General features: G+C 42.2%; 2 long non-coding RNA genes across 5 annotated transcripts; both read right to left on the reverse strand.

The window, feature by feature from the left end:
• On the reverse strand, nucleotides 1-25,271 carry LOC147377989 (uncharacterized). 4 transcript variants are annotated; one of them, XR_015151106.1, is made up of 3 exons: nucleotides 24,914-25,248; nucleotides 13,892-14,971; nucleotides 1-333 (listed from the first exon to the last, which is right to left on the reverse strand). It is a non-coding gene; the product is annotated as an uncharacterized LOC147377989 (long non-coding RNA). The 4 variants fall into 4 exon arrangements; XR_015151117.1 differs by lacking the exon at nucleotides 1-333 and adding an exon at nucleotides 11,207-13,345 and having other exon boundaries at nucleotides 24,914-25,249; XR_015151128.1 differs by lacking the exon at nucleotides 1-333 and having other exon boundaries at nucleotides 13,881-14,503; nucleotides 14,880-14,971; nucleotides 24,914-25,241.
• On the reverse strand, nucleotides 9,061-10,233 carry LOC147377990 (uncharacterized). Its single transcript, XR_015151147.1, has 3 exons — nucleotides 9,830-10,233; nucleotides 9,635-9,721; nucleotides 9,061-9,144 (listed from the first exon to the last, which is right to left on the reverse strand). It is a non-coding gene; the product is annotated as an uncharacterized LOC147377990 (long non-coding RNA).
• Nucleotides 25,272-25,323: the final 52 nt, after the last annotated feature.

Consider the following 25,323-nt stretch of genomic DNA (forward strand, 5'->3'; position numbering starts at 1 on the left):
CCCTGACTTGCCTTTTGGAGTGGAATCAATCTTTTTGCTTTGAACAGGACAGGGACAAACCGAAGCTCTTTGAGAAAGCATTTTTGTCCAGGGTACACACACAGGGCGCTCTGTTGTGTTTGATTTACAAGGAGTTAATCTCATTTTTAATACATGCACTTTATTATAGAAGAGCTTTGCTCCCAGGGGGTTTGTTAATTGAGGTGTCACCAGGCTCCCAGTGGTTGTGAATCTTCATCCTTAGAGGCTAGCTATGACCTTTTGGAAATAGCCAGACGTCATTTAAAACCAAGCAGGGTGGGTCACGCAGGAGACCAGCTGGGGAAATACGGTCTGAGGACAAAACAAAGGGAGAACATAAAACAAGAAGAGTGATTCTTCTGCATGGACCAGAAACGGGCACCAAGAGTGGCCTCAGAGGATCCAACATGTTGAAGCAACATTATTAGATAAAACCCCTCACCTTCCAAGGTGACTCCTTGGCAAAAGAGAGTCTATGTTCACAAATCAGCAATCAAATGCTTTTATATGCAGATCAAATTCAGTCTCATGGAATTTCACATGCATTTAGTACTATTGATATGTACATTGGACCCAATATTTTTAGGTAACACAAGAATCTTTTAATTATGCTCAAAAGATCTTTTGTATCATTTATTGTATACCAAGTGCTATGCTAGGCAGATCCTAAGCTTCTAGATAGAGAATAGGAAAAAAAATTTGTACATGTAAATTAATTTTAGCCATGCATTTCTTATGGGTGAAGGTGGACAAAGTGACTCATGTTTCTGATAACAAAATTGTGTTCTGTCTGTCTCATTCTGTGGAAATTCGAGACCAATTTCCTCTCAATTAGCTCTGAAAGTGTCTAAAAAGGTGTTTCATTTGTTTCCCTCACATGAACAAGAATTTCTGGTGAAGCTTCCCTGGTGGCTCAAATGGTAAAGAATCCACCTGCCAATGCAGGAGACCCAGGTTCGATCCCTGGGTGGGGAGGATCCTTTGGAGGAGGAAATGGCAATCCACTCCAGTACTCTTGCCTGGAAAATCCCATGGACAGAGGAGCCTGGTGGGCTATAGTTCACCAGGTTGCAAAGAGTCAGATATAAATGAATGAGTAACACACTCTCCAAAACTATATGATTGCTGGATTTAGAAAATAAAAGCACAGGGTATCGGATGGGAGAAACTTGAGTATCAGATGGGAGAAAAATCATTTTTTTTCAGCATAAATATGTCCCACATACTGCATGGGACCTACACTGAAAGATTATTTGTTGTTGGCCAGAGCTTCTAATTTAACTGGGTGTCCTGTGTTTTATCTGGCAATGCCACAGAAGGAACTAGAACAATGAAGGGGAGTCAGTAAAGTGGGGTGGTCTTTGAGCTCCCTTCAGCAAGGAATTGCAGTCTCCAGCATTCTTAGACCACAGACAGGTGTGTCTGGGTGGCCCCAGGGAAAAAGAGGACTGTGCAGGTGTGTCTGGGAGTCAGAAGGATAGAGGACTGAGAGGGAGAGGTTTAGGGAAAGAGAAGTTCCAGAGACCCCATGCGTAGGGTGTTGCGTGTATAAAAGGAAAAGAGAAAAGAGGGGATTTTTCCATGTATTGCTGGGGATTATGAATTGGCTCCCCTTTAATGTTCCTTGAGAGAACAAGTAAAAGATTAAAATTGCTTTTTAAATTACTTTCAGTTAACTGGCTTGTGTTTCTTTCAGCGATGCTGCATGAAGATTAAGTCATAAATCCTTAGGGATTTATTTGAGTTGCAAACAGCGTGATTTTTCCTGTTTTCCTCCTCTTCAGTTCCCTGTGGGGGAACACGATGCTTAGCTGCCACCCATGAGGCCACTGCCAGGAAGTGATGGGGGCAGCTGCTGAGACCAGATAGCCCACCACCTTCCCCACGTCCGACGTAGGCTTGTCTCTCCATCTCGGTTCTATCACGGTCTAGACATCATCAGGGGAGTCTGGGCTTTCAATATCTAACAGATTGTTAATGAACTGTCCTTTCCAAATGTGTGTGTATTATCGATGTATGTGTTTATGTAGTTATCGCTTGCCTTCTCTAACAAGGATGAGAATCAGTTAGCCATATGAAATAGCCTTATTTCAAGCCATTTAAATAAAAAGAAAGAGGCAAGTAAAAGGGGAGAAAGGTATTATCTGAGTTTCAAGCTCTTCACATCACAAAAGATAATGTACTACTCCCCTCATGTTTAGCTGACATTCTGGTTTAAGTCTTAGACTCATATATTGAATTCTGTTTTGGCTTCTGTTTCTCTCCATGGCTTTCATTGTGGTAACTACTAAAATCCAGATTATTCAATCTGTGGTTTTTATTAGGTTATTTTCAGAGATTTCCATGGTTTCCTGTTTCTACTCTTTAGGGCCATTTATACTAATTACTTTGAAGCAGCATCTTCCTCAAACTACAGTGAACGCTTATTTTTAAATGGTAGTAATGAGTTTAAGTTCTTATATACTTTTGAAATTTCGTATGCGATGTTCCAACACTTTTGCTATCTCTTAGTTTTCTTTTCCCAGTGACTTTTTCTCTTTTTCCTTCTCAGAAATGTGTGTTTGACATTTACTGAAATTCCAGATACTAAACCAGAAATGCCAGATGCTCGTCTTGCCATTCAATAAACCTCTCACTCTTGCCTTAAAAGTTAAGAGGCAACAATTATTGTGACAGAGGAATTTACAACCGTGATAGGACTTTGTGACTTGGCAAAGAGTTTTTATCGACATGGGTAGGTGCTTAGGAAGGAGGCTATTTTAGTTTCTAAATTCACACCTTCTTTGTAAACTGAATTTTCAGTGGAAGAAAGTGATTCTCCTAGTTTATCTAGTTTCTTAGAGCATTATTAAACTGCATTTCTTTTCTCTTTCATCAGAGCCAGTATTCATGGAGAAGAAATAGGTAGCGACTATCCTGTGTGATTTGAGAGGTGTCCAAAAAAAGGCTGGTCTCTTCTGCAATATCTCTATCACAGGCCTATTTTTTTTTTTTTTTCTTTTGGCCACACAACTTAAGGAATCTTAGTTCCCTAACCAGGGACTGACCCCCACCCTTGACAGTAGAAGTACTGGTCCTCACCCCTGGACCTCTAGGGAACTCCCCTATCTTCCTTTAAAGAAGAGAAATTCCCACCAATAAAAATTCTCTATCTTCTTGTTTATCTCTGTGACCCAGCAAGAAAACTCCACACTGTGGTTTGCCCGAATTAGGCAATCATTGACTGTATGTTTGTGAAATGGAATTGAGTTACTTTGCCTGAAGGCAAAGGATAATTAACTTAGTAAGTGAATAAACAAATCCTAAATGGTGAGGATTGGGCTTCCCTGGTGGCTCAGAGGTTAAAGCGTCTGCCTCCAATGTGGGAGACCCGGGTTCTATCCCTGGGTCGGGAAGATCCCCTGGAGAGAGAAGGAAATGGCTACCCACTCCAGTATTCTTGCCTGGAGAATCCCATGGACAGAGGAGCCTGGTGGGCTACAGTCCACGGGGTCGCAAAGAGTTGGACATGACTGAGAGACTTTACTTCAAATGGTGAGGATTAGGGCTAGGAAGTTTTCTACAGGTTATCCTATCTACAGGCTTTCCCATCCACCATAGATTGTACAATCTATGTTGAAGGCAAAAAAAAAAAAAAATTCAAATACAGATGACACAAAATTGTGAGGAATATGGAATATCCTGACTGTATCAAGATTCTAAATGTTTTTGACAGATGAGAGCAATAATGAGCTGACTAAAATGATCAGATTTAACAGGGAAAAATAAAAGGTCTTGTAACTGGGCTGAAAAAAAAAACTGTATATAGGCAAGATAAAAGAGAGACTTAGCTTTGACATTTAGTCAATAGGAAGTTCAATATTTTCTTCATCTACCCTACAAAATGTGATATTCAAGGTTGAACTGGGAGTAAAACCCAAGAGAAAAACAAAAAGCAACAGTCAGAAGCTGGAAAGGTATCTAGGATACAGTTTAAAGAACAGATCAAGTAAAGTTGCTTGGTGCTAGGTCCATGGATGACAGCCTGGGGCTTGGCACTCCTCGACTGGGTTCCCTAAAACGTGAAACCAGAGGCAAGAAGAAAAGTGCAAACCCAGGATGTTGGGAGTGAAAGGAAAAGAGATAGAAGATAAAGAGACATGCAGATCAGCACATGCATGCGGGCCTTGCTTCACCGGTCTTGAAGCACAGCAGACATGTCTGTTTGGCCAAGAGGACATCCCTAGGAGGGGTGCCTAAAGGGGAAAAGGATGGGAGAAGCGTCTGGTTCCTTCCTTTCTCCTGTTTCCTACTGGGCAAGAGCCAAGTGAACACCCCTCACTTTTAGATTGTGTTATCTGGCCCCTCAGTTGAAACCAAATCATGAAACCAAATACATCAGTGTCCCTTTTCATCTAAGATTGGGAACAAAGGACCCACACACCGTGGATAGGGTGCAGACCAAGAAAGATGAAGTTGATCAAGGAAAATGGAAAGATACACAAAGCTGCCCCAAAGAGTACCTTATTATCCGGTTTCTAGCATGTAAAAGGTAGGCATATAGGACAAGAAGCAGCAGCCACAGCGGACTAGAAAAACCAACAATGGGGTCTCCAAAAGAAGCTCTTGGCATTTTGCCACAAACACGGCAGTATGGGCTCTTCTATCTTCGCCAGAAAATGTAAAAGACCCAGCATTATTCAGTCACTAAAAACACAGAACTCAGCCTTGCTTCTTTCAAACACCTTTAAAAATGCTCTAAGATCTCAAGAGATTTACTACTTCCAAAATACAAAATTGATAAACTGAAATTAATAAATGTTTAATTAAACATCTACAAAATGAAACATGATGTCAACTTCATTATTTGTTACATTTATTGTTCATAAAAATTTCACTACATTTGAAAACAATTTGTAGGTTAGATTCTCTCATTTTATAAGGATTCCTAAGTATGCCTGATGCTTGCCAAGAAATCATTGCCAATCATAAATTAAATGAGTTACTCTTGGATTAAAATTTTTATTTCAGAAGGAAATGATTTTTTAAATCCCTTCAGAAATTTTGCAACAAAAAATACATTTCATGTGGGCTAGCAACGTAGTTTATTATGTTTTATATGGTATGTATGTGCACATGTGCTCAGTCACGTCCAACTCTTTGTGACCCCATGGACTATAGCCCACCAGGCTCCTCTGTCCATGGGATTTTCCAGGCCAGAATGCTGGAGTGGGCTGCCATGCCCTCCTGCAGGGATTCTTCCTACCCCAGGGATCAAACTGGTGTCTCCTGTGTATCCTGCATTGCAGGTGGATTCTTTACCATAGGGAGTTCCAAAGGAAAGGGAGACCTCTATGCTGTTTGCTATCACACAAGGGAAGATATGGTTTTTTCTGCCATGGACAAGGTACATATCAGTACAGTCTTCAATTCTAGGAGCTACTCATAAAAAGAACACCCTCAAACTGGAGGCTTTGGAGTTAGTCTCTATCAAACATACTACCTACCATATAATGGCTCACCATATGAACCAAGGTAAGTTACTTTATCCTCCCGGCTAATTGAGAATTGATAATACTTTGAGGGTAGTTAAGAATATTACAGGAGCTAGCCCAGAACCTATGACACTGTAAATCCTCAACAACTATTCTCAGTAACAGTGTTTCCACTGTAAAGTCTGGAGGAAGAAATACCCATTGTGGAAGCCTCTATGTTTTACGAAAAGTTGAGAGAACAGAGTGATTTTTAGATTAAAGCAGTGAAAGTCGCTCAGTTATGTCCGACTCTATGTGACCCCATGAACTGCAGTCCATGGAATTTTCCAGGCCAGAATACTGGAGTGGGTAGCCTTTCCCTTCTTCAGGGGATCTTCCCAAGCCAGGGATTGAACCCAGGTCTCCTGCATTGCAGGTGGTTTCTTTACCAGCTGAGCCACAAGAGAAGCCCCATTAAAAAAGAAAGATGTGCCCAAATGGGCTGAAGATTCCTTAAGTGAGAATGTAGGTCTATTCAACTCTGTGTACAATACAATAGAGACTCTAAATGCAAAGTGAGCGGATTAAGAAGTAAATGTGTAAATTAAAGACAGCTGGCTTTTAATACAGCTATAGGTAAGAGAGAGAGTAAATTTACTCTTTTTGACTCTAGAGGGCAGAACCAGGGCTTCAAGGTTACCTGAGAAGCAGATGTATCGCTAGTTTAAGAAACAACTTGATCACAACTAGAACTGACCCAGCTGGAATGGGCTTCCTCGGGAGGGAATGAATTTCCCATGGTCAGCGATGTGGAAGAGAGACTGGAAGGTTAGAACTAAGGCCTGGACTAGGTGACACCTGCGGAGAAGGCAATGGCACCCCACTCCAGCACTCCTGCCTGGAAAATCCCATGGACGGGGGAGCCTGGTGGGCTGCCGTCCATGGGGTCGCTGAGGGTTGGACACGACTGAAGTGACTTAGCAGCAGTAGCAGCAGCAGGTGACACCTGCAATTCCCTCAACCATTTTTACCTTTCTGTTTCCCCCTCAGCTCAGATCACAGAAACCTATCAGTAGGTTCTTCATTGTAATTCCTGACCTTAACCAACTCAGCACTTGAACAAGTAGGCCTCTGGTATGAGCAATGATCAGGCCTCTGGTATGAGCACAGAGACACTGCTAGCCTATCTGAGAACAACCCCCACCCAAATGGATGTGCGACACTGGGAAAAAGAATGGGTGAGGTTGCCTCACCCTGTCCATTGAGAAGCTCTCACGTGCATGCTCAGTTGTTCAGTTGTGTCCGACTCTGCAACCCCATGGACTGTAGCCCGCCAGGCTCCTCTGTCCATGGGACTTCCCAGGCAAAAATACTGGAGTGGGTTGCCATATCCTCCTCCAGGGGATCTTCCTGACCTAGGGATCAAACCTGTGTCTCCTGCATCTCCTGCATTGTCAGGCAGATTCTTTACCACTGAGCCACCTGGGAAGCCCCAAGAAGCTGTTACTACTTGTCTTGGCTGCTTTCTGTTCACTTGTGAATATAAGTCTCAAGGAAACCATAAGCACTTAATAAAATACCTTAGGTAGGAATGAAAGAGAAGCTGCCAAAGCTCTGCATCATCATCAGGAATTCTTGGATTACACAGAATTTAATCTAAGTGCTGGGTAAATGAGCAGTAATGCGTACAAATCTTTTTGAACAGTGGCTGACTTGCCCACGTTGTCAAAAGACATTGGAGTGAAAAATCAGATCCCATCTCTGTTATGTTGGCTTAAAATCTGTTTTATTGAGGGGGATAGTGTGTGGTGGCCTGGCTGTATTCCCTTGGGAGGTCTAAGTTACTATTTGAATTGCTTGGCTCCACTTCATACCTGCAGCCCCCCAGTGCCTCTTTCTGACTCTGCCTGTGCTTGATATGTCCAGCGTCTTAGTTACTTCTAAAAAGGACAAAGTCTATCCGGTTAACTAGGTCATCATTGCCCAAACCTGCGTGGCCTGAAATAAGACAATAAAGGACCAAAGGGGCCACACAGACACATACGAGCTATGTGATGTGCCTGCCCTTGTTTCTTTTCTCAGCTGAGGCCCCTCCTGCCTTGCCTCTGTCCTCATCCACCTGTCTTGGATTTTGACTTGTGAAACAGGGCTGGGGCCTTTCAGGTAGGATGATAGGAGACCTCTCATTGGTGTCTGTTTATATTTTGCCAAAGAAAATTGCGGTTGAATTGTAACTACATGTTTCTTTTTGGTCTTTGGCCCAGTCATGGAGATCAGCTGGCTTTCCAACTGCGTAATGACCTAACACATGGATGCAACTCAAAATGCCTTTGTTTTTCTCTTTTTGTCATCAAAGCAGTAGCTGTGGGCTTGTACGAAGCTGTGGCGTCTACATCTAGTGCAGTGCAAAGTCCAGGTTTAGGTCTTAAATCCAATGTTCTCTCATTTCCTGATACTGGGTTTAAAAAAAAAATATATATATATATATATATTTTAAGATAAATGTACCTCTCTGGGTTTTAGGTCCTAATCTGCAAAACTGGAATAAAAATCCCTTTTGCGATCATTATCCAAAGATGTGAACAGAACGGATGTGAAAATATGCTCCAAGGAATCCTCATCTTTCAACCTCAATAAAACTTTGTATAAAACATCTGCCCTGAAGGTAGTGAGGTGATCCACTGAGAAATGCCCTGAGCTGCTTTTCCAGTCACGGAGCTAGGGAGGAGGATTGTGCTGCGTCATCCTCACTCTCTCACCTGGCTTCCCCCAGGGGCCTGGCTGGTGGAGTTTGGGGTCTAGACCAACTCTAGGAAATAGTCTTTTTTTTTCCGTTGTGTGAAGCTAATTGGCCCTTATGGAAATTGGACCCATGCCCTTGGACTAATTAACACTGTTGCCTATTAGCTCCAGCTGAACTAACTTCCTCAAACTTACACTCATTTTATTTAGTGGATAGCAATTTGCATTTTAAAAAGATATCTTGCCCATAGCCTCTGGCCACTAAATATGCCTTCAATTCCACACACACTGGAAGCCATACAGATTTAACATTACCCTCTGGTTCCTGAGGTGTTAGGAGCGATTTAATACTTGTTAATTTGTTCGCGTGGCAGAGGTGGGGATGGGAGTAAGAAACAGTGTGTGTAGCCCTGACTCTCTCACTAAGTGGCCTTCCTCAAGCAAGTGATGAGCCTCGCAGGACCTGTTTCCTCTTCTTTAAAATGAAAGAGTTAGACTAAATGATCTCTAACTCCCATTCTAGGTTTACAATTATATGATCTTTATACCATTCCCTGCCTTAGGAACACGCAGCTTCATTAATAAATAGCAGCATTTATTGCTCGTCAGAGAGAAGGACTCAGGTATTAAGCGTGCCTTCTCCTCCTGCTCCACACACATAATTCTTAATGAAAGTTAATGGGAATTAGAAACATCACTAGCCAAACAATTGATGCCTAAACCTTTAACCCGTGACCTCTTGGTGTGTCATTTCGTTGCTTATATCTGGTCGTCTTTCCTAACTAGGGAGGCTTTAACCCTGAGCAGCATGGGCTCAGAGGACATCACGTCAGGACACACCGACCTTTATGGGGAAGATGTGTTCTCATCCGGGCCAGGTGTTCATGGCAGACTCGCACCCCATCCTTAACTGTGTCAGCAGCCTGGTCTGGAATCAGATGCAAGGAAGGGAAAATCCTTTTCATGAATTCACAGAAGGTTTCACCACGTGCTCTTGCCATGAAGCCTTTTCACCATGCACCGTTGTTACTAGCACACAGGGTGATTAGCCATCTAGGTTATTACAGCCATAGGACTTGGTGATGAATTACACATTCAACTGGCCACGTGCTGTGAATGCTAAGCCACTTCACTCATGTCCAGTTCTTTGAGACTCTATGGACTGTAGCCTGCCAGGCTTCTCTGTCATGGGATTCTTCAGGCAAGAATACTGGAGTGGGTTGCTGTGCCCACCTCAAGGGGATCTTCCCAACCTAGGGATCAAACCTGCATCTCCTGTGACCCCTGCAATGCAGGCAGATTCTCAACTGCTGAACTACCGGGGAAGCCCATTCCTTAACCAATACTACATAATTTCAGTTAAATTTCCCAGCTTATTTGTACCAGGAGATTGGCAAGCCCACAGTCTAGGGTCACACCTCTTCCGAAGCCCTCAACATTTCTCCAGCAGTGTGGACGGCTGTGTGTGAGCACTGTCACAGTGAAATCCACCATGGTTTTCTTTCCTGCAGGAACCAGACAGAAAACAGGAGAAACGCATGGGAAGGAGGCCTTCCTGCTGAGCGCCGGCTGGATGCTCTCAGGGGTTTCTCACTGTTCCCCTGCATTCTTACCCTTGACCCTTTGGTGCAATCCAGTCTCCCTGGGGCAGGGCCCTCTGAAAGTTGCGATTTCCTCTCCTGACAGGCAGCAGGAAGGGGAGAAAGCTGCAAGCCAACCTTTGCTCCGGGAGCACTGGAAAGTGGTTAACAAAAGGGGGCACAGGACAGGGTGTGCTCAGGAAATATTGATAAAATGAGAGAGAGAATGTGGAGAGAGAGAAAGACACCTCCCCACAACCAGCCCCGTGAACACCTACCCGCACACTCTCCTGTAGGTTGAGGAATGTGGGTTCTTTTAAAGTCTGGCTCTAACAGACTTTTGAAATGCATCTTATCCAATTGCAGAATTGCTCCCAGGGATGAATTTTGGGGATTTCCCTACAGGCCCCAGTGGCTGAGACTTTGTTTTCCAATGCAGGGAATATGGGTTCAATCCTTGGTTGGGGAGCTAAGATGCCTTGAGGCCAAAAAACCAAAATATAAAACAGATATTGTAACAAATTCAATAAAGACTTTAAAAAATGATCCATATCCAAAAGAAAAAAAAAATCTTAAAAAAAAAATCCATCTGAAAAAGTCATGTGTTTCTTACCTGTAGAATGGGGATAACATTAAAACTGCCTTCATAGGGAATAAATTAACCAATCAATGAAAACAGCTTAGAATACTACCTGACATAAATTAAGTACTTTATAGGAGTGAATTACTATATTTTAATACAGTGTCAGACTTTATTTTTGGGGGCTCCAAAATCACTGCAGATGGTGACTGCAGCCATGAAATTAAAAGACGCTTACTCCTTGGAAGAAAATTTATGACCAACCTAGATAGCATATTGAAAAGCAAAGACATTACCTTGCCAACAAAGGTCCGTCTAGTCAAGGCTATGGTTTTTCCAGTGGTCATGTATGGATGTGAGAGCTGGACTGTGAAGAAAGCTGAGCACCAAAGAATTGATGCTTTTGAACTGTGGTGTTGGAGAAGACTCTTGAGAGTCCCTTGGACTGCAAGGAGATCCAACCAGTCCATTCTGAAGGAGATCAGCCCTGGGATTTCTTTGGAAGGAATGATGCTAAAGCTGAAACTCCAGTACTTTGGCCACCTCAAGCGGAGTTGACTCATTGGAAAAGACTCTGATGCTGGGAGGGATTGGGGGCAGGAGGAGAAGGGGATGACAGAGGATGAGATGGCTGGATGGCATCACTGACTCAATGGACGTGAGTCTGAGGGAACTCCGGGAGTTGGTGATGGACAGGGAGGTCTGGCATGCTGTGATTCATGGGGTTGCAAAGATTCGGACACGGCTGAGCGACTGAACTGAACTGAATACTAATTATAACATGATTGGGGGAAAGAAACTATACCACAATAACACAATTTCTCACTTTGATTTTGCTCGATTCATAGGCAATAAGACCCTCAGTGCAGAAAGGCAACAACATCTGTATGTTCCCATAGCCCCTTGCTCTCTGACATTATTCTGTTCTCACTGATTTCAGTTCTTTCCTGAAGACCTTGGGCTTCCGATGGACAGTAGCTGTTATTGTTCAGTCGGTAATTTGTGCAGATCACCCAAGGTTTGCTGTGTGCACTTATTTCTTATATTTAAAATGTACTGTGAGCACAGGCATAAAGGCAAGGAAAGCTGGATCTGGTCTCAACCCCAATACTTAACCCTGGACAAGTCCCTTAATATTTCTGAATGATGGGTTTCTCGGGTGTACAATAGGACAGCAATGTTTATCCTGACTACCCCATGGTGTTATGACAGTCCAGTGAGACTCTTTCATATGAAGAGACATTGGAAAGTGTACATTGCTATAGAAACATAAGAAGAATCTAGATTTGTGTTAGTTTTTATACAATGGTTAGTCCAATCCTTGTTAGTCTTTATTGATAAAGAAGATTTGCCACTAGGCCTAGGAGCAGTTAAACAGCATCTCATCATTACCTGCCTCATCTTTTGCTCTCAAAACTCCCAAACCAAACATGGAAAGGAAGCTTGTTATTCAGTACCCTTCATACCTCCCTTTGCTAACTCTGATGCCTGTCTTTTCTTCCCCCACTAAATTCTGGCACTGTAATCATGCTGCAAGCTCTTTCTGTTTCAATGGAGGTTTTTTACTCCTCGCCTTTAATGTAAAATGACACCCACATCTTCAGAAGGTTTGGTGTTAAGATTATGTCTTTTACATTCCTACAGTCTCTGTTGTTTAGTTCAGCTTGTCAGGCTGTCAGATAAAGGCCCATGGAGCGTTCTACAAGGAATTATTAATGAAGATTCGACGGTTTTTCTTCTGGAAACGGATCACTTCACTTTTCATCTCACTGGCTTTTTACATTAAGAAACTAAAAATAGCCCTGAGTATTCCAGGGAAGGAATTATCAATATTTGGCAGTGTATTCCTTGCTTTCCGGTTGTTAGATTTGGTTCCTTGCCTATTTAGGACACAGAGAGATGAATAAATCTTAGTAGTATAATCCCCATATCACAATCTTTTTTTTTTTTTTTTTTTTTTACTGAGACGATAAAGAACTGAATCTGGTCTCAGGACACCTTGCTTTGAGCATAGGTTTTAGTTTGCTTGCCCGGAAGAGAGCCATTTAAGCACAAAGTTTGACAAGGATAGCTTTGGGAGAGTGGCCCACACCGAACTCATACTGTATCAGCACAATCTCTGTCCTTCCACAAATGTCCGTTTAGGACAGTGTTGGCAGCTGCAGCCCCACCTGCTATGGGCTCCTAGCCCACACATTCTTGTTTACATGTGTAAATTCACCACGTTATGCTGAAGTTCTCTGCTCTCTAGAAGCCATTGCAATCCACCTTCATCCTGGCTCCTCTTTGACAGGGAGCCACGTATGTCAGAATACTATATGGATGAAGTTTGACGTCTTTATTCATCTTCTATTTATGGGATGAACGTACAGTTAAAAGGTGGCTTGAGACCATCAAACCCACGTCTAGCTGTGATCTAAGTGGAATTTAACATAGGTCTCCTGAGGTGAAGGGAGAAATGAAGGAAAGAAATGAAGTGCCTGTTTCAATTTAATACTTTGGGCCTTTTTAAAAAAAAAAAAAAATCAAAAGACTAGGACCTTCCTTGGCCCCCTGAAGTTTTAGGTTTTCAGATGCTCCGAGATTCAATCTGTGCATTTTCTTGGCATCTGTTTTTTCCAGGCAGTATATTACCACTATAAAGTAGCCTGAACAGTGGGGTCTTCCCAACTGGAGGCCCACTTCAAAGGCAATGTTTGAAGTCCCCTGATGCTGACTGTGGGTGAAAGGGCTTATTGTTATGTTTAGTTTATTAATTACTTTAAACAAAAAAAATAAAAGATAATTATCTTCTAAATAAATTTCTCAGCCTGTCTTCCTTCTTTAACATTTTCCAATCTTCTGTCTTTTTTTTTTTTCCAGTCATACACCAGTAACTTTAGTTCTAAATACTGGTGTGATGTAATTATGTAACGCCTTTTAAGCTGGAGATATGTAGCTGTCTTGCAAAGGCACATTGCTGTTTTCTCCTATATTTAGAAAACAAAAATTTAGAAAGTAAGGGCAAGCAATCCATTCAACCAGCATTATACCATGAGGTGTGGATGGAGAGAGCAAGAGAATCCAGATTTCTTATTCAATTTCATCAGGAAATTGAAGGAACATTCTTCCCAGAACACTGGCAACTCTGGAATCCCCCTGAAATCTGAAGAGTGTCCTGCTTTCTCACAAACCAAACATCCCACCCAGTTTTACTTGCAATTAGCTATTTCACCCCAACCACAGCTTGCTTTTTTCCCCCAATTTTCCTCAAAACTAAAGCAAGTCAGAGTTCCGTGGTGTGAAGCAAAACAAAAACACCCCCTAAGTTCATGTGTTGTCACCAGACAAAAATTTGCTAAGAACAAGCAGAAATGAGGAGTTAATGGATTCCATATGTGGTCACTAACCTAGCTTTATGAGATTTTCCAAGAGATTTCTGAAGAAATTCCTGGAGCACAAAACAAGATCAAACACCCACTTTTCCTGTCAAACAGGACAAGGAATGTTCAATCCATAGTTACCCCTGCATTTACCTCAGTAAACATGGGAAGAAACTTTGGCGGCAGTGTCTGCTTTGCAAGGAGCTGAGGGCCTTGTGTGGTACCCCAGAGCAGGAAAACATCGCAAGATAGAGTCTGCTTCCTCACAGCACGAGGGGACCAGCCCTGCGAGCCTCCTGCCTGGTACCAAATTCATCTCAGAGGGGAGGGCCGATCAACCAAAGGTGGTAACTGTGGAATTTTCTTCATCCGGCAAGACTGCCCCCGAATGCAAAAAGAACAAAGTGTCAATCGGCTCCTTGTCTCTTCAGACTTCATTCAGTGGTCACAGAGGTATTTCCTCTGCACATATTTTCGTTCAGCAGTGTGGTTTCTGGCCCAGTGACTGTGGCTATAATGGTTAGCTTAGCCTTAACCACATTAGGGCCCGGGTTAGGGAGAAGATTTCTTGTTGTTCTTATTGTTTTTGTTGTCGTTGCTGGAGTTGAGGCAGGGCAGCTGCTGGGGTTAAACACGGTTTCCATTGTTATTGTTTTCTTTCTCCCTTTGTGTGTCCTGAACTCTGAATGGCAGAAATGAGAGCCCCACTTTTGTTAGTGGAGTGGCTTCTGTGAGGAAATTCCAACCACTGGAATGTTCCGTGAGCTGCAAAGACAACCGCAAGAGTCTTGGAAATTTGTCTGTGGAGTGTATGGCTGGGGCCCCCTTGCCATGTCCCTCCTCCCTTCCAAGTGGAAATAACAGCCATAGGACAGGTGGGAGAGGAGTGGATGGGAGCAAATCAGGGAGAGAGGGCACCTAGCTGAGCTGTCCAGCCACAAGAAATTTGTGCTTTGGGGTAAAATAATGTCCCCGTTAACCAAGGGTGCACAACACAGAGCACACTGGCAGCAGGGTCCCAAGCAGCTGGCAAGGCTTGGAGCTGCTCCCTGATAGTGAGAGGGGGCTGGCTACCCCAGGACAGGTTCATGGAAGAGGGGAGCTGCCTGGGGCCACTTGGGGAGGAGTTGGAAAGGTTCACCCGGGGAGGACGAGGCCACGTGATCTGCAGAGATAATGGAGCCTTCAGCTTGACATCTGAGCCTTGAGTCTCCAGGTGGAGCAGGATTCTTGCTGGGAGGGGAGACAGTAATTGTTTTTAGCATGACAGATAAGACATTCCTGCTTCCCTGATCCCCCGCATCTGGGAAACTAGCTAAATATTTAAATGAAGGCATGCAAAGTTTCTAGCTTCTCTCCACTTCCTCCTTCAAGATCACTCTTAAATAAGAAGACCCTGCCTTCTTAATTTTACACTATGATAGGTAAAAGCATAATTGTAGAGGATTGTTTGGCTTTAATCTGATCAAAACCATAAGTCGCCAAGAGACTGTGGGAAACATTAATTGTGTAGCTGGACTGGGTTTCATGACTGCAGGGAGACTCATAAATAAAGCCTAGGACTTGAGCCCAAGAGTGTAACAGGAGAGAGAAAACAGAAGCTGGTGGAGAAAGATGGCTGATGTTGCCTCTTAAGTGAGAGTATATAAATAGTTTGCTCCCTCTGAGGTTGTATACAATTTAGTCCCTCTTCACAAGTGTTCCCATTTAAAGCTGTGGTTAACTGAAGGGCTGGAGATGTTACTATTTCTTAAAAAAAAAAAAAAAAGCTTTCTGTAAAGTCCCAAATCCTATGTGTGATGTTGACAGATATTTGACCCACATAAACATTCATTTAAGGAGACGAGACACTATTTTCCCTGCCTCCTGACCCAACTCATATTCTTCAAAACATCAAACAAAGTAATATGCAGAATTATGTTGCCCCTGAGAGGGATTTTCTCTTGTTTCCCTCCCACTCTGCTCAGTCAGTCTGTCTGTCTTTCCCTCCCAGCCTCCCCCTTACCCTCCCCTGAAAACTCTGGAAAAACAGTAGTAAGTAACATTTGTGCCTTTGGCAATAAAACCACAGGCCTCACAAACCCCAAATGGCAAAAAGACATTTCCATTCCAATCCCAGTTTTAAATTAAACTGTAATGAAAAATCAGCAGTGGCAGCTGGGACCAGAGACACTGATTGTCTCTAGGAACAAAAAGGAGGGGAACAGAGGGGGAGAGGAAGAAGAAAAGAGACTGCAAGGAAGCAGCACTCTGGTAATAAAGCAGCTGGTAAACCTTCAAGTAAAAAGAAATTAGAAAAACAAATCTAGGATGGAGACAAGCAAAGATGGCTGTTTCCCTCTACAGTCACGGTGAGGCCATCACAAATCACCCGCCACTTATTGAATGGACAGGGAGGGGGCGGGGAGGGAAGAAAGATGTGTGAGCCTCTACTGACACCTGCAGGATGAGGAAGGAATTTCTCGGGGGGTTGGCTGCCACCCTCAACATCCAGGGAAGGAGAGGGCATTTGGGCTGTCCTCCCAGGCAATAGTGAGGCTCCTAGAGGCTTTATGGAGAAATAGGAGGACTTCAGTCAGTGCTTTATTCTCTGTAAGGTTAAAAAAAAGTGCATTGAGAAGAGCATTGGACTTCAACACAAGTTTTGTTTGTACCAGGGAATGTGGCTAGGTTGATGTAAATCTGCAACTTTAGATCTTTTTTTTTAACGTATGACACAGACATCTTAATCAGAAATGGGGACAGAACCCAAGAGTCAAGCATTTTAATTTGTAGCTTTCTGAAGCTTGCAAGATTCTGCAGATCTTTTAGCCTGTGATTTATAAATATTTTTCTGAATGGTGATCAGGAATCCAGAAAAGACCTGTACTGATCTATAAGAACCAAAGAAGCTGCCAAGGGGTTAAGGATCATGACAGTAAGTGGACTTCTGGGTAGCAGATAAGAATTAGAGATTGGGAAGCCAGCTTCCTTAACCATGTTTTGTTCACAGATCTAAGAATCTGATAAAGTTATCGGATCCACTTCTCAGGGGAAAAAAAAAAAGGTACCTAAGTGCACACACAGTTGTAGATGCTTGCAGATCCCTCAGGCCAACCTATAAAGTCCAGATTGAGAACTGCTTCTCTAAAGAAAAAAAAAAAAAAGCTGAGAAATCTGCAATCCATCCACGATGAAGGAGAAGGACTTCAGATAAAACTTAAAATGTACCATTGCCTATTTAGATGTCAAGATTTTTTTTTTTTAAACAGAAAACTGCTGAAACCAAAAGCACTCAAGATTTATGCAGAATAAATAGCCTCTTCAAAATATGTCCTTTGGACTGTGAGTTACTCTGGGACTCTGTCAGGCACTGGGGAGGCCTATGACCTTTGGGGTCTCCCTCTCTGAAGAGGGTCACTATCCACACAAACAACAATGCCAAAAGGAGTTTATTATTGAAGTAGAAAAATCTATATAAAATTAAAATGATTTATTTTAACTAATCAAAGGATGTTTGTCATATGTCTGGGATGTGTGGAGCTGGGTGTGAGCCTGGTAAAGCTCTGGGTGACCCTTTAGGGTGACATTTAATTAACTGCTCTGGTGCCTGGAAAGAATTAACGCATCTTCCAATGGGTCCCACTGACCTTTACCAAGTCTTCCCTGATATGAGCTTCTGTTTTCATGACTAGTATTTTTAAAAATAATTATAGATTTGGCTACTATATTCTGATCCTCTTTGCTAAATTCTTTGTTGCAGTGATAGTAGTTGACAGCAGAAAAATAAAAACAGAAAGACTTTGTGAATGGAAGTGTTTTCATTCCTACCCTTCAATCTAGTTGGTGCATTTGGTCTAGTTAGATTTTATTCTTCCTACTCTCTTCTCACTTCCTTTTTACTGCCTTACTTTTGGTCTCTATGTTATCACTAGAGGATGATGGGGAGCAGAAAGAAGAAATCCTCAGCTTCCTTAGAAAGCACTGGATGCCAAAAAAGGTTGAACCAATAGTATGGTTAAAAATCTTTCCATTATTTTTAGGTTTCATTGTACATCCACATTTGTGATGGATATTGAAGTCAGCTTCTCCTCTGATTTTGTTTAGATATGCAAAAGTTATCCATGCCACAGAAACAATTATAAAGCTTACATTAAGAAAACTCAAATATTTTCTTTCATTGGTTTAGCAATTCAGTGGGAGTTTGCTCTGTCAGATCTAGCCATAAACCATAACATATATTAGAGCTCGTTTCCATCTATTCTATGACATTTGGCCATGTTTATATAGTATGGTCGTTCAGAGATGGGTACTTTTCAGAATCAAGCACTTTATTTATAGTTTTCTACTAATTGCTTCCTGAGGTATAACCAAAAATAACTGATACATGTTTTAAGCCATTTGCTCTTCCCCAGTCTGATTTGTTTATTCGGGGTGTCACACACAAAATAATCCCATGAATTAAAAGTTTTTCCTCTCCTCTACATTTCCCAAACATTAAATAAATCATAATCATCCAAGTTTCCTGTCAGTTAGAAATTGCTTACACACACAGCATGAAGAATGCAATCAGGCCCTTCAGTGAGAAGGTGGTTAAAAATCGACAAAAGATAAATCATCTATGCTGAAACCACATGGCAGTGAGTGGAATGTGGACTGGGAAGTAAAGCAGAATCGTATTCCAATTTCTAATATGGTGCATGCAGGTCTTAACTTTTTGCCAAGTTCTCTAACTGCTTTTGAATTTCTGTTTCCTTATCAGTTGGTGGAAGAATTACCTTATCAAAGTGTCATATCTAAGGTATAAGAATTATCCAAATGTGCTCAGAATTCAATGTCTTATTTTCCTCCCTAGAATATCATTCTAGACCATGAACTCCTTATTGCCAAATTCATACTTAAATTGAAGAAAGTAGGGAAAACCACTAGACCATTCAGGTATGACCTAAATCAAATCCCTTACAATTATACAGTGGAAGTGACAAATAGATTCAAGGGATTACATCAGATAGACAGGGTGCCTGAAGAACTATGGATGGAGGTTCGTGACACAGTACAGGAGGCAGGGATCCAGACCATCCCCAAGGAAAAGAAATGCAAAAAGCCAAAATGGTTGTCCGAGGAGGGCTTACAAATAGCTATGAATAGAAGAGACATGAAAGGCAAAGGAGAAAAGGAAAGATATATCCATTTGAATGCAGAATGCGGTCCACTGGAGAAGGGAATGGCAAACCACTTCAATATTCTTGCCTTGAGAACCGCATGGACAGTATGAAAAGGCAAAAAGATAGGACACTGAAAGATGAACTTCCCAGGTCAGTGGGTGCCCAATATGCTACTGGAGATCAGTGGAGAAATCACTCCAGAAAGAATGAAGGGATGGAACCAAAGCAAAAACAACACCCAGCTGTGGATATGACTGGTGATGGAAGCAAGGTCCAATGCTGTAAAGAGCAATATTGCATAGGAACCTGGAATGTTAGGTCCATGAATCAAGGTAAATTGGAAGTGATCAAACAAGAGATGGCAAGAGTGAACATTGACATTTTAGGAATCAGTGAACTAAAATGGACTGGAATGGGTGAATTTAACTCAGATGACCATCATATCTACTACTGTGGTCAAGAATCCCTTAGAAGAAATGGAGTAGCCAAAATAGTCAACAAGAGAGTCCAAAATGCAGTGCTTGGATGCCATCTCAAAAACAACAGAATGATCTCTGTTCATTTCCAAGGCAAACCATTCAATATCACAGTAACCCACGTCTATGCCCCAACCAGTAATGCTAAAGAAGCTGAAGTTGAATGGTCCTATGAAGACCTACAAGACCTTCTAGAACTAACACCCCAAAAAGATGTCCTTTTCATTATAGGGGACTGGAATGCAAAAGTAGGAAGTCAAGAAACACCTGGAGTAACAGGCAAATTTGGCCTTGGAGTACAGAATGAAGCAGGGCAAAGGCCAGTAGAGTTTTGCCAAGAGAACGCATTGGTCATAGCAAACACCCTCTTCCAACAACACAAGAGAAGACTCTACACATGGACATCATCAGATGGTTGATACTGAAATCAGATTGATTATATTATTTGTAGCCAAAGATGGAGAAGCTCTATACAGTCAGCAAAAACAAGACCAGGAGCTGCCTTTGGCTCAGATCATGAACTCCTTATTGCCAAAATCAGACTTAAACTGAAGAAAGTAGGGAAAACCACTAGACCATTCAGGTATGACCTAAATCAAATCCCTTATGATTATACAGTGGAAGTGAGAAATAAATTTAAGGGACTAGATCTGATAGACAGAGTGCCTGATGAGCTATGGATGGAGGTTCGTGACACTGTACAGGAGACAGGGATCAAGAAAAAGAAATTCAAAAAAGCAAAATGGCTGTCTGAGGAGGCCTTACAAATAGCTGTGAAAAGAAGAAAAGTGAAAAGAAAAGGAGAAAAGGAAAGATATACCCATTTGAATGCAGAGTTCCAGAGAATAGCAAGGAGAGATAAGAAAGCCTTCCTCAGTGATCAGTGCAAAGAAATAGAGGAAAACAATAGAATGGGAAAGACTAGAGATCTCTTCAAGAAAATTAGAGATACCAAGGGAACATTTCATGCAAAGATGGTCACAATAAAGGACAGAAATGGTATGGACCTAATAAAAGCAGAAGATATTAAGAAGAGGTGGCAAGAATACACAGAAAAATATACAAAAAAGATCTTCACGATTATCTTCACCCAGATAATCACGATGATGTTATCAGTAACCTAGAGCCAAACATCCTAGAATGTGAAGTCAAGTGGGCCTTAGGAAGCATCACTACAAACAAAACCAGTGGAGATGATGGAATTCCAGTTTTGAATTCTATTTTGAATCCTAAAAGATGATGCTGTATAAGTGCTGGACTCAATATATCAGCAAACTGGGAAAACTCAGCAGTGGCCACAGGACTGGAAAAGGTCAGTTTTCATTCCAATTCCAAACAAAGGCAATGCCAAAGAATGCTCAAACTACTGCACAATTGCACTCATCTCACACGCTAGTAAAGTAATGCTCAAAATTCTCCAAGCCAGGATTCAGTAATACGTGAACCGTGAACTTATAGATGTTCAAGCTGGTTTTAGAAAAGGAAGAGGAACCAGAGATACATCGCCAACATCTGTTGGATCATCAAAAAAGCAAGAGAGTTCCAGAAAATCATCTATTTCTGCTTTATTGACTATGCCAAAGCCTTTCACTGTGTGGATCACAATAAACTGGAAAATTCTGAAAGAGATGGGAATACCAGACCACCTGACCTGCCTCTTGAGAAACCTGTATGCAGGTCAGGTCAGGAAGCAACAGTTAGAACTGGACATGGAACAACAGACTGGGTTCCACATAGGGAAAGGTGTACATCAAGGCTGTATATTGTCACCCTGCTTATTTAACTTATATGCAGAGTACATCATGAGAAATGCTGGTCTGGATGAAGCACAAGCTGGAATCAAGATTGCCAGGAGAAATATCAATAACCTCAGATATGCAGATGACACCACCCTTATGGTAGAAAGTGAAGAAGGACTAAAGAGCCTCTTGATGAAAGTGAAAGAGGAGAGTGAAAAAGTTGGCTTAAAGCTCAACATTCAGAAAACGAAGATCATGGCATCTGGTCCCATCACTTCATGGCAAATAGATGGGGAAACAGTGGAAAAAGTGTCAGACTTTATTTTGGGGGGCTCCAAAATCACTGCAAATGATGATTGCAGCCATGAAATTAAAAGACGCTTACTCCTTGGAAGGAAAGTTATGACCAACCTAAACATATTAGAAAGCAGAGACATTACTTTGCCAACAAAGATTCATCTAGTTAAGCTTTGATTTTTTCCAGAAGTCATGTATGGATGTGAGAGTTGAAGTATAAAGAAACCTGAGTGCCAAAGAATTGATGTTTTTGAACTGAGGTCTAGAGAAGACTCTTGAGAGTCCCTTGGACTGCAAGGAGATCCAACCAGTCTATCCTAAAGGAGATCAGTCCTGGGTGTTCATTGGAAGAACTGATGTTGAAGCTGAAACTCTAATACTTTGGGCACCTACTGTGAAGAACTGACTCATTGGAAAAGACCCTGATGCTGGGAAAGATTGAAGGCGGGAGGAGAAGGGGATGACAGAGGATGAGATGGCTGTATGGCATCACCGACTCGATGGACATGAGTTTGAGTGAACTCCGGGAGTTGGTGATGGATAGGGAGGCCTGGCGTGCTGCAGTCCATGGGATCACAAAGAATCGTACATGACTGTGTGACTGAACTGAGCTGACTGAGAATGTCATTTCCCAGGGCAGCACCATGTCTGATGAATTCACTGTTGGGCCAAGTAAGGTGAAAAGTGCACACTTGGCTGTTTCGTGGCATTTAATGACATAGAGTAAATGTTCAATGTTATAAATAAAATCTGATGAGAGCTAATGTTCATGGAGCCATTTGCTATATGTTGGACACCCTACACTGAAATACTGACTGATCGTCTAGGCTTAGAGAGGACGAATGGAAATCTGCCTGCCCGAGTCCCGCGGTAGGTAAAGGGCATGGCCAGGATTCCATATGTCTGGCATCAAAGTCTCCCCACCACATTCCACTAGTATCAGCATCTTGGAGATGAGGGGAGATTCTCTAAAGACTGGAGAGAAAGAAAAAGAACCTGACCTTCCCACCAGAACTGCTCCCAGGTGTAAAGGAAGGTGACCCTGTGGGCAGCCCTACTTGTCTCCCACCCAAAGCCCAGAATAGACAAAACTGGAAGAGAGACATTTCTTTTAGAGCCTCATTACTCCAGCAATCTGCACCTCTGCCGTGGTGGGGCATTTCCTGCCCCCAGGCACTTCAGCTGCTTCTCAGAACCCACTGAATCAGCACACTCTGCTTTTGAGGGAGGGTGGCCCTACTCTACTTTCAAAACATGTAGAATTTCCACAAAGGAATATCAATCTAGAGACAAAACTCTTCAGAGCTATTAACCTCTGAGGGTTGTCATTTAGCTGAACTTTCTTTCCTTTTCTTTTTTTCCTTCCCCCAAAGCTTCCACTAGAGAAGCAGCACTCTTAATTAAAGGCATTGTCAGGGACCACAAATGCCTTTTTAGAATGGTTTCTAAACCTGAAACACCACGGGGTATGTCTGCACGTTATTTCTGAATCATAGCAAAAAGACTGAATTCTTTTCTTATATTGTGCAAGGTTTTAAATGATGTTAGTGCACTGTTCACATAATCAAGAGAGACCACAAATGGTCAGGTAGGATTCAAACAAAAAGTCCATACATCTGTGGGAAGTAGCACATGCTGTATTTTTTTGAAATATACACTCATGTATGTATATGACGGCTCTGTCTTACATTACTTCCCAAGCAATCCTCCCCACTGAAGGATTTATTAGCAGTGTTTCTCAAAGTATGTTCTGGGTCTGACTTGTATTAGAATCACCTGCATTAGATTCACCTGAGTGCTTGTTAAACAAGCAGATTCCTGACCTTCATTGCAAAATTACTAAGTTACAATCTCTTGGGGTATAGCCTTAGGATCCTTATAGTTAACTAATATCCCCAGGTGGCTTAATTCATGCCAAAATCTGAGAAGCATTGATATATAGTAGTGTAGTATTCATGAGCATCAACTTTAGGATCAGACAGATCTTAGTATAAATCTCAGTTTTCCCATCTATCTAATGATGATAATCAGTCCTATCTCCTAAATCTACTGTCAGAATTAAACAAGATGATGCAGGAGAAGCAGAGCCAAGAACAGTAAAGTGCAGAATTCAGAGCCTTTCTCCCCTGCCTTCCTGAGAGGATGCTTTATGCTGCTGATTGGCTGCTGGCTTGACTGAGCTAATTGAAGGTAAGGGGCTGCCCTTAAGAGAAAAAAAAAATCTGAAAAATGGGAAAACAAGGGGAAACCTGAGCCAGGGGACCAGTAAGGGATGGAAATTGGGGGGCAGGTGGTAGGGGGAAGTGGCAGAGACACATTGAGACAGTGTGGCAGTTTGAGGATAAAAAGAAGATGTTTAGGAATCTTTTAAGTATGTTAGATCCTAAAATTGTCCCTTTGCAATGTTTAGTGAAGAACAAAATATTGCATTTTAACACATATGTATGAAATCTAGAAAGATGGTACTGTTGCCCTATGTGCAGGGCAACAATGGAGACACAGACAGAACGGATTTGTGGACACAGGCCAGGGAAGGAGAGGGTGGGGTGAATTAAGGGAGTAGCACTGAAACATTTGCGTTATCATATGTAAAATGAGCCAGGGAAACTGTGCTGTAGGACAATGGGAGCTCAAATCCAGTGCTCTGTGACAACCTAGTGGGCGGGGTGGCGGGAGCGGGGAATGAGGGGGAGTGAGACATGTATCCCTGTGGCTAATTCCATGTTGATATATGTCAAAAACCAACACAATACTGTAAAGCAATTATCCTCCAATTTAAAGTTTCAAAAAGTGTTTTTAAAATAAAAGGTTTTTTCAGAGCACTTAGGAGTCCGTTTCTTTTTTTAGATGCATTATCTTTCAGAGACAAATCCTAACCCTAGAAGGTAGACATTAGGTTAGATAGAAGGAAAAGATAGATTGATATAGATAAGAGACCTAGCAAATGTGGGCCCAGTTATCTAATTTACACCTAAACAGTCATTTCACCTGTCTTAATTTCATGCTCTCCTGCCAAATCGCTTCAGTCGTGTCCAACTCTGTGCAACCCCGTAGACAGCATCCCACCAGGCTCCCCCGTCCCTGGGATTCTCCAGGCAAGAACACTGGAGTGGGTTGCCATTTCCTTCTCCAATGCATGAAAGTGAAAAGTGAAAGTGAAGTCGTTCAGTCCTGTCTGACTCTCAGTGACCTCATGGACTGCAGCCCACCAGGCTCCTCAGTCCATGGGATTTTCCAGGCAAGAGTACTGGAGTGGGGTGCCATTGCCTTCTCCGATTTCATGCTCTACTCCCTTAAAAGAAACACAATTGTTCCAAACCCATTTGCTGTAAATTTCCATGGTTTTCAACTCTTTTCATTTCCATATCTATTCATCTTTTTTTGTGATTCTCCTTTCCCTTTTCCATGAATCTTTGTTGCTTTTTATCATGTCTTTCTTTTCTACCACCTTTTGGGGCAGCCTCTCTCTGTAAACTCCTAGGATTCAGCTCTATAGTGCACATCAAGTCTACAACCTGCCTTTTGTATTGCAGAAACTCTCAGCCCTAGGAGTGTTGTGATGTGTTTTGCTTTCTTCTTTCCTGGCAGCCATGCTCCTTGTCTCTGTAGACATGGAGTCCTGAGCTGGGACATCTGGATGCTAGAGGGTCAATCCTGATGCCTGTCCTTTGATTTTTGCCTCTCTGAACCCTGTATATTCTCTTCATTCTTCCAGAAACTATCAATGATTTTTTCTTCACAAGACCCCTCTTTCTATTGCAATACTTCTCCTTCAGCCCCTGCAATTCTGGTGGAACTGGCAATCCTATCCTTAATAGTGCATCACTCAGGGCTAGCCAATCATAGCATTTTATCCCTCCTAAACTGCAAGGATTGGTTCAAGGTGAGCCATCTGACCCAAGTTGTGCAGGAGTATCCAATGAACTTAA

This window comes from Bos grunniens, chromosome 2 (assembly GCF_055505025.1).
Source record: "Bos grunniens cultivar Pamir isolate PY7600 chromosome 2, Bosgru_T2T1.0, whole genome shotgun sequence".
Lineage (NCBI taxonomy): Eukaryota > Metazoa > Chordata > Mammalia > Artiodactyla > Bovidae > Bos > Bos grunniens.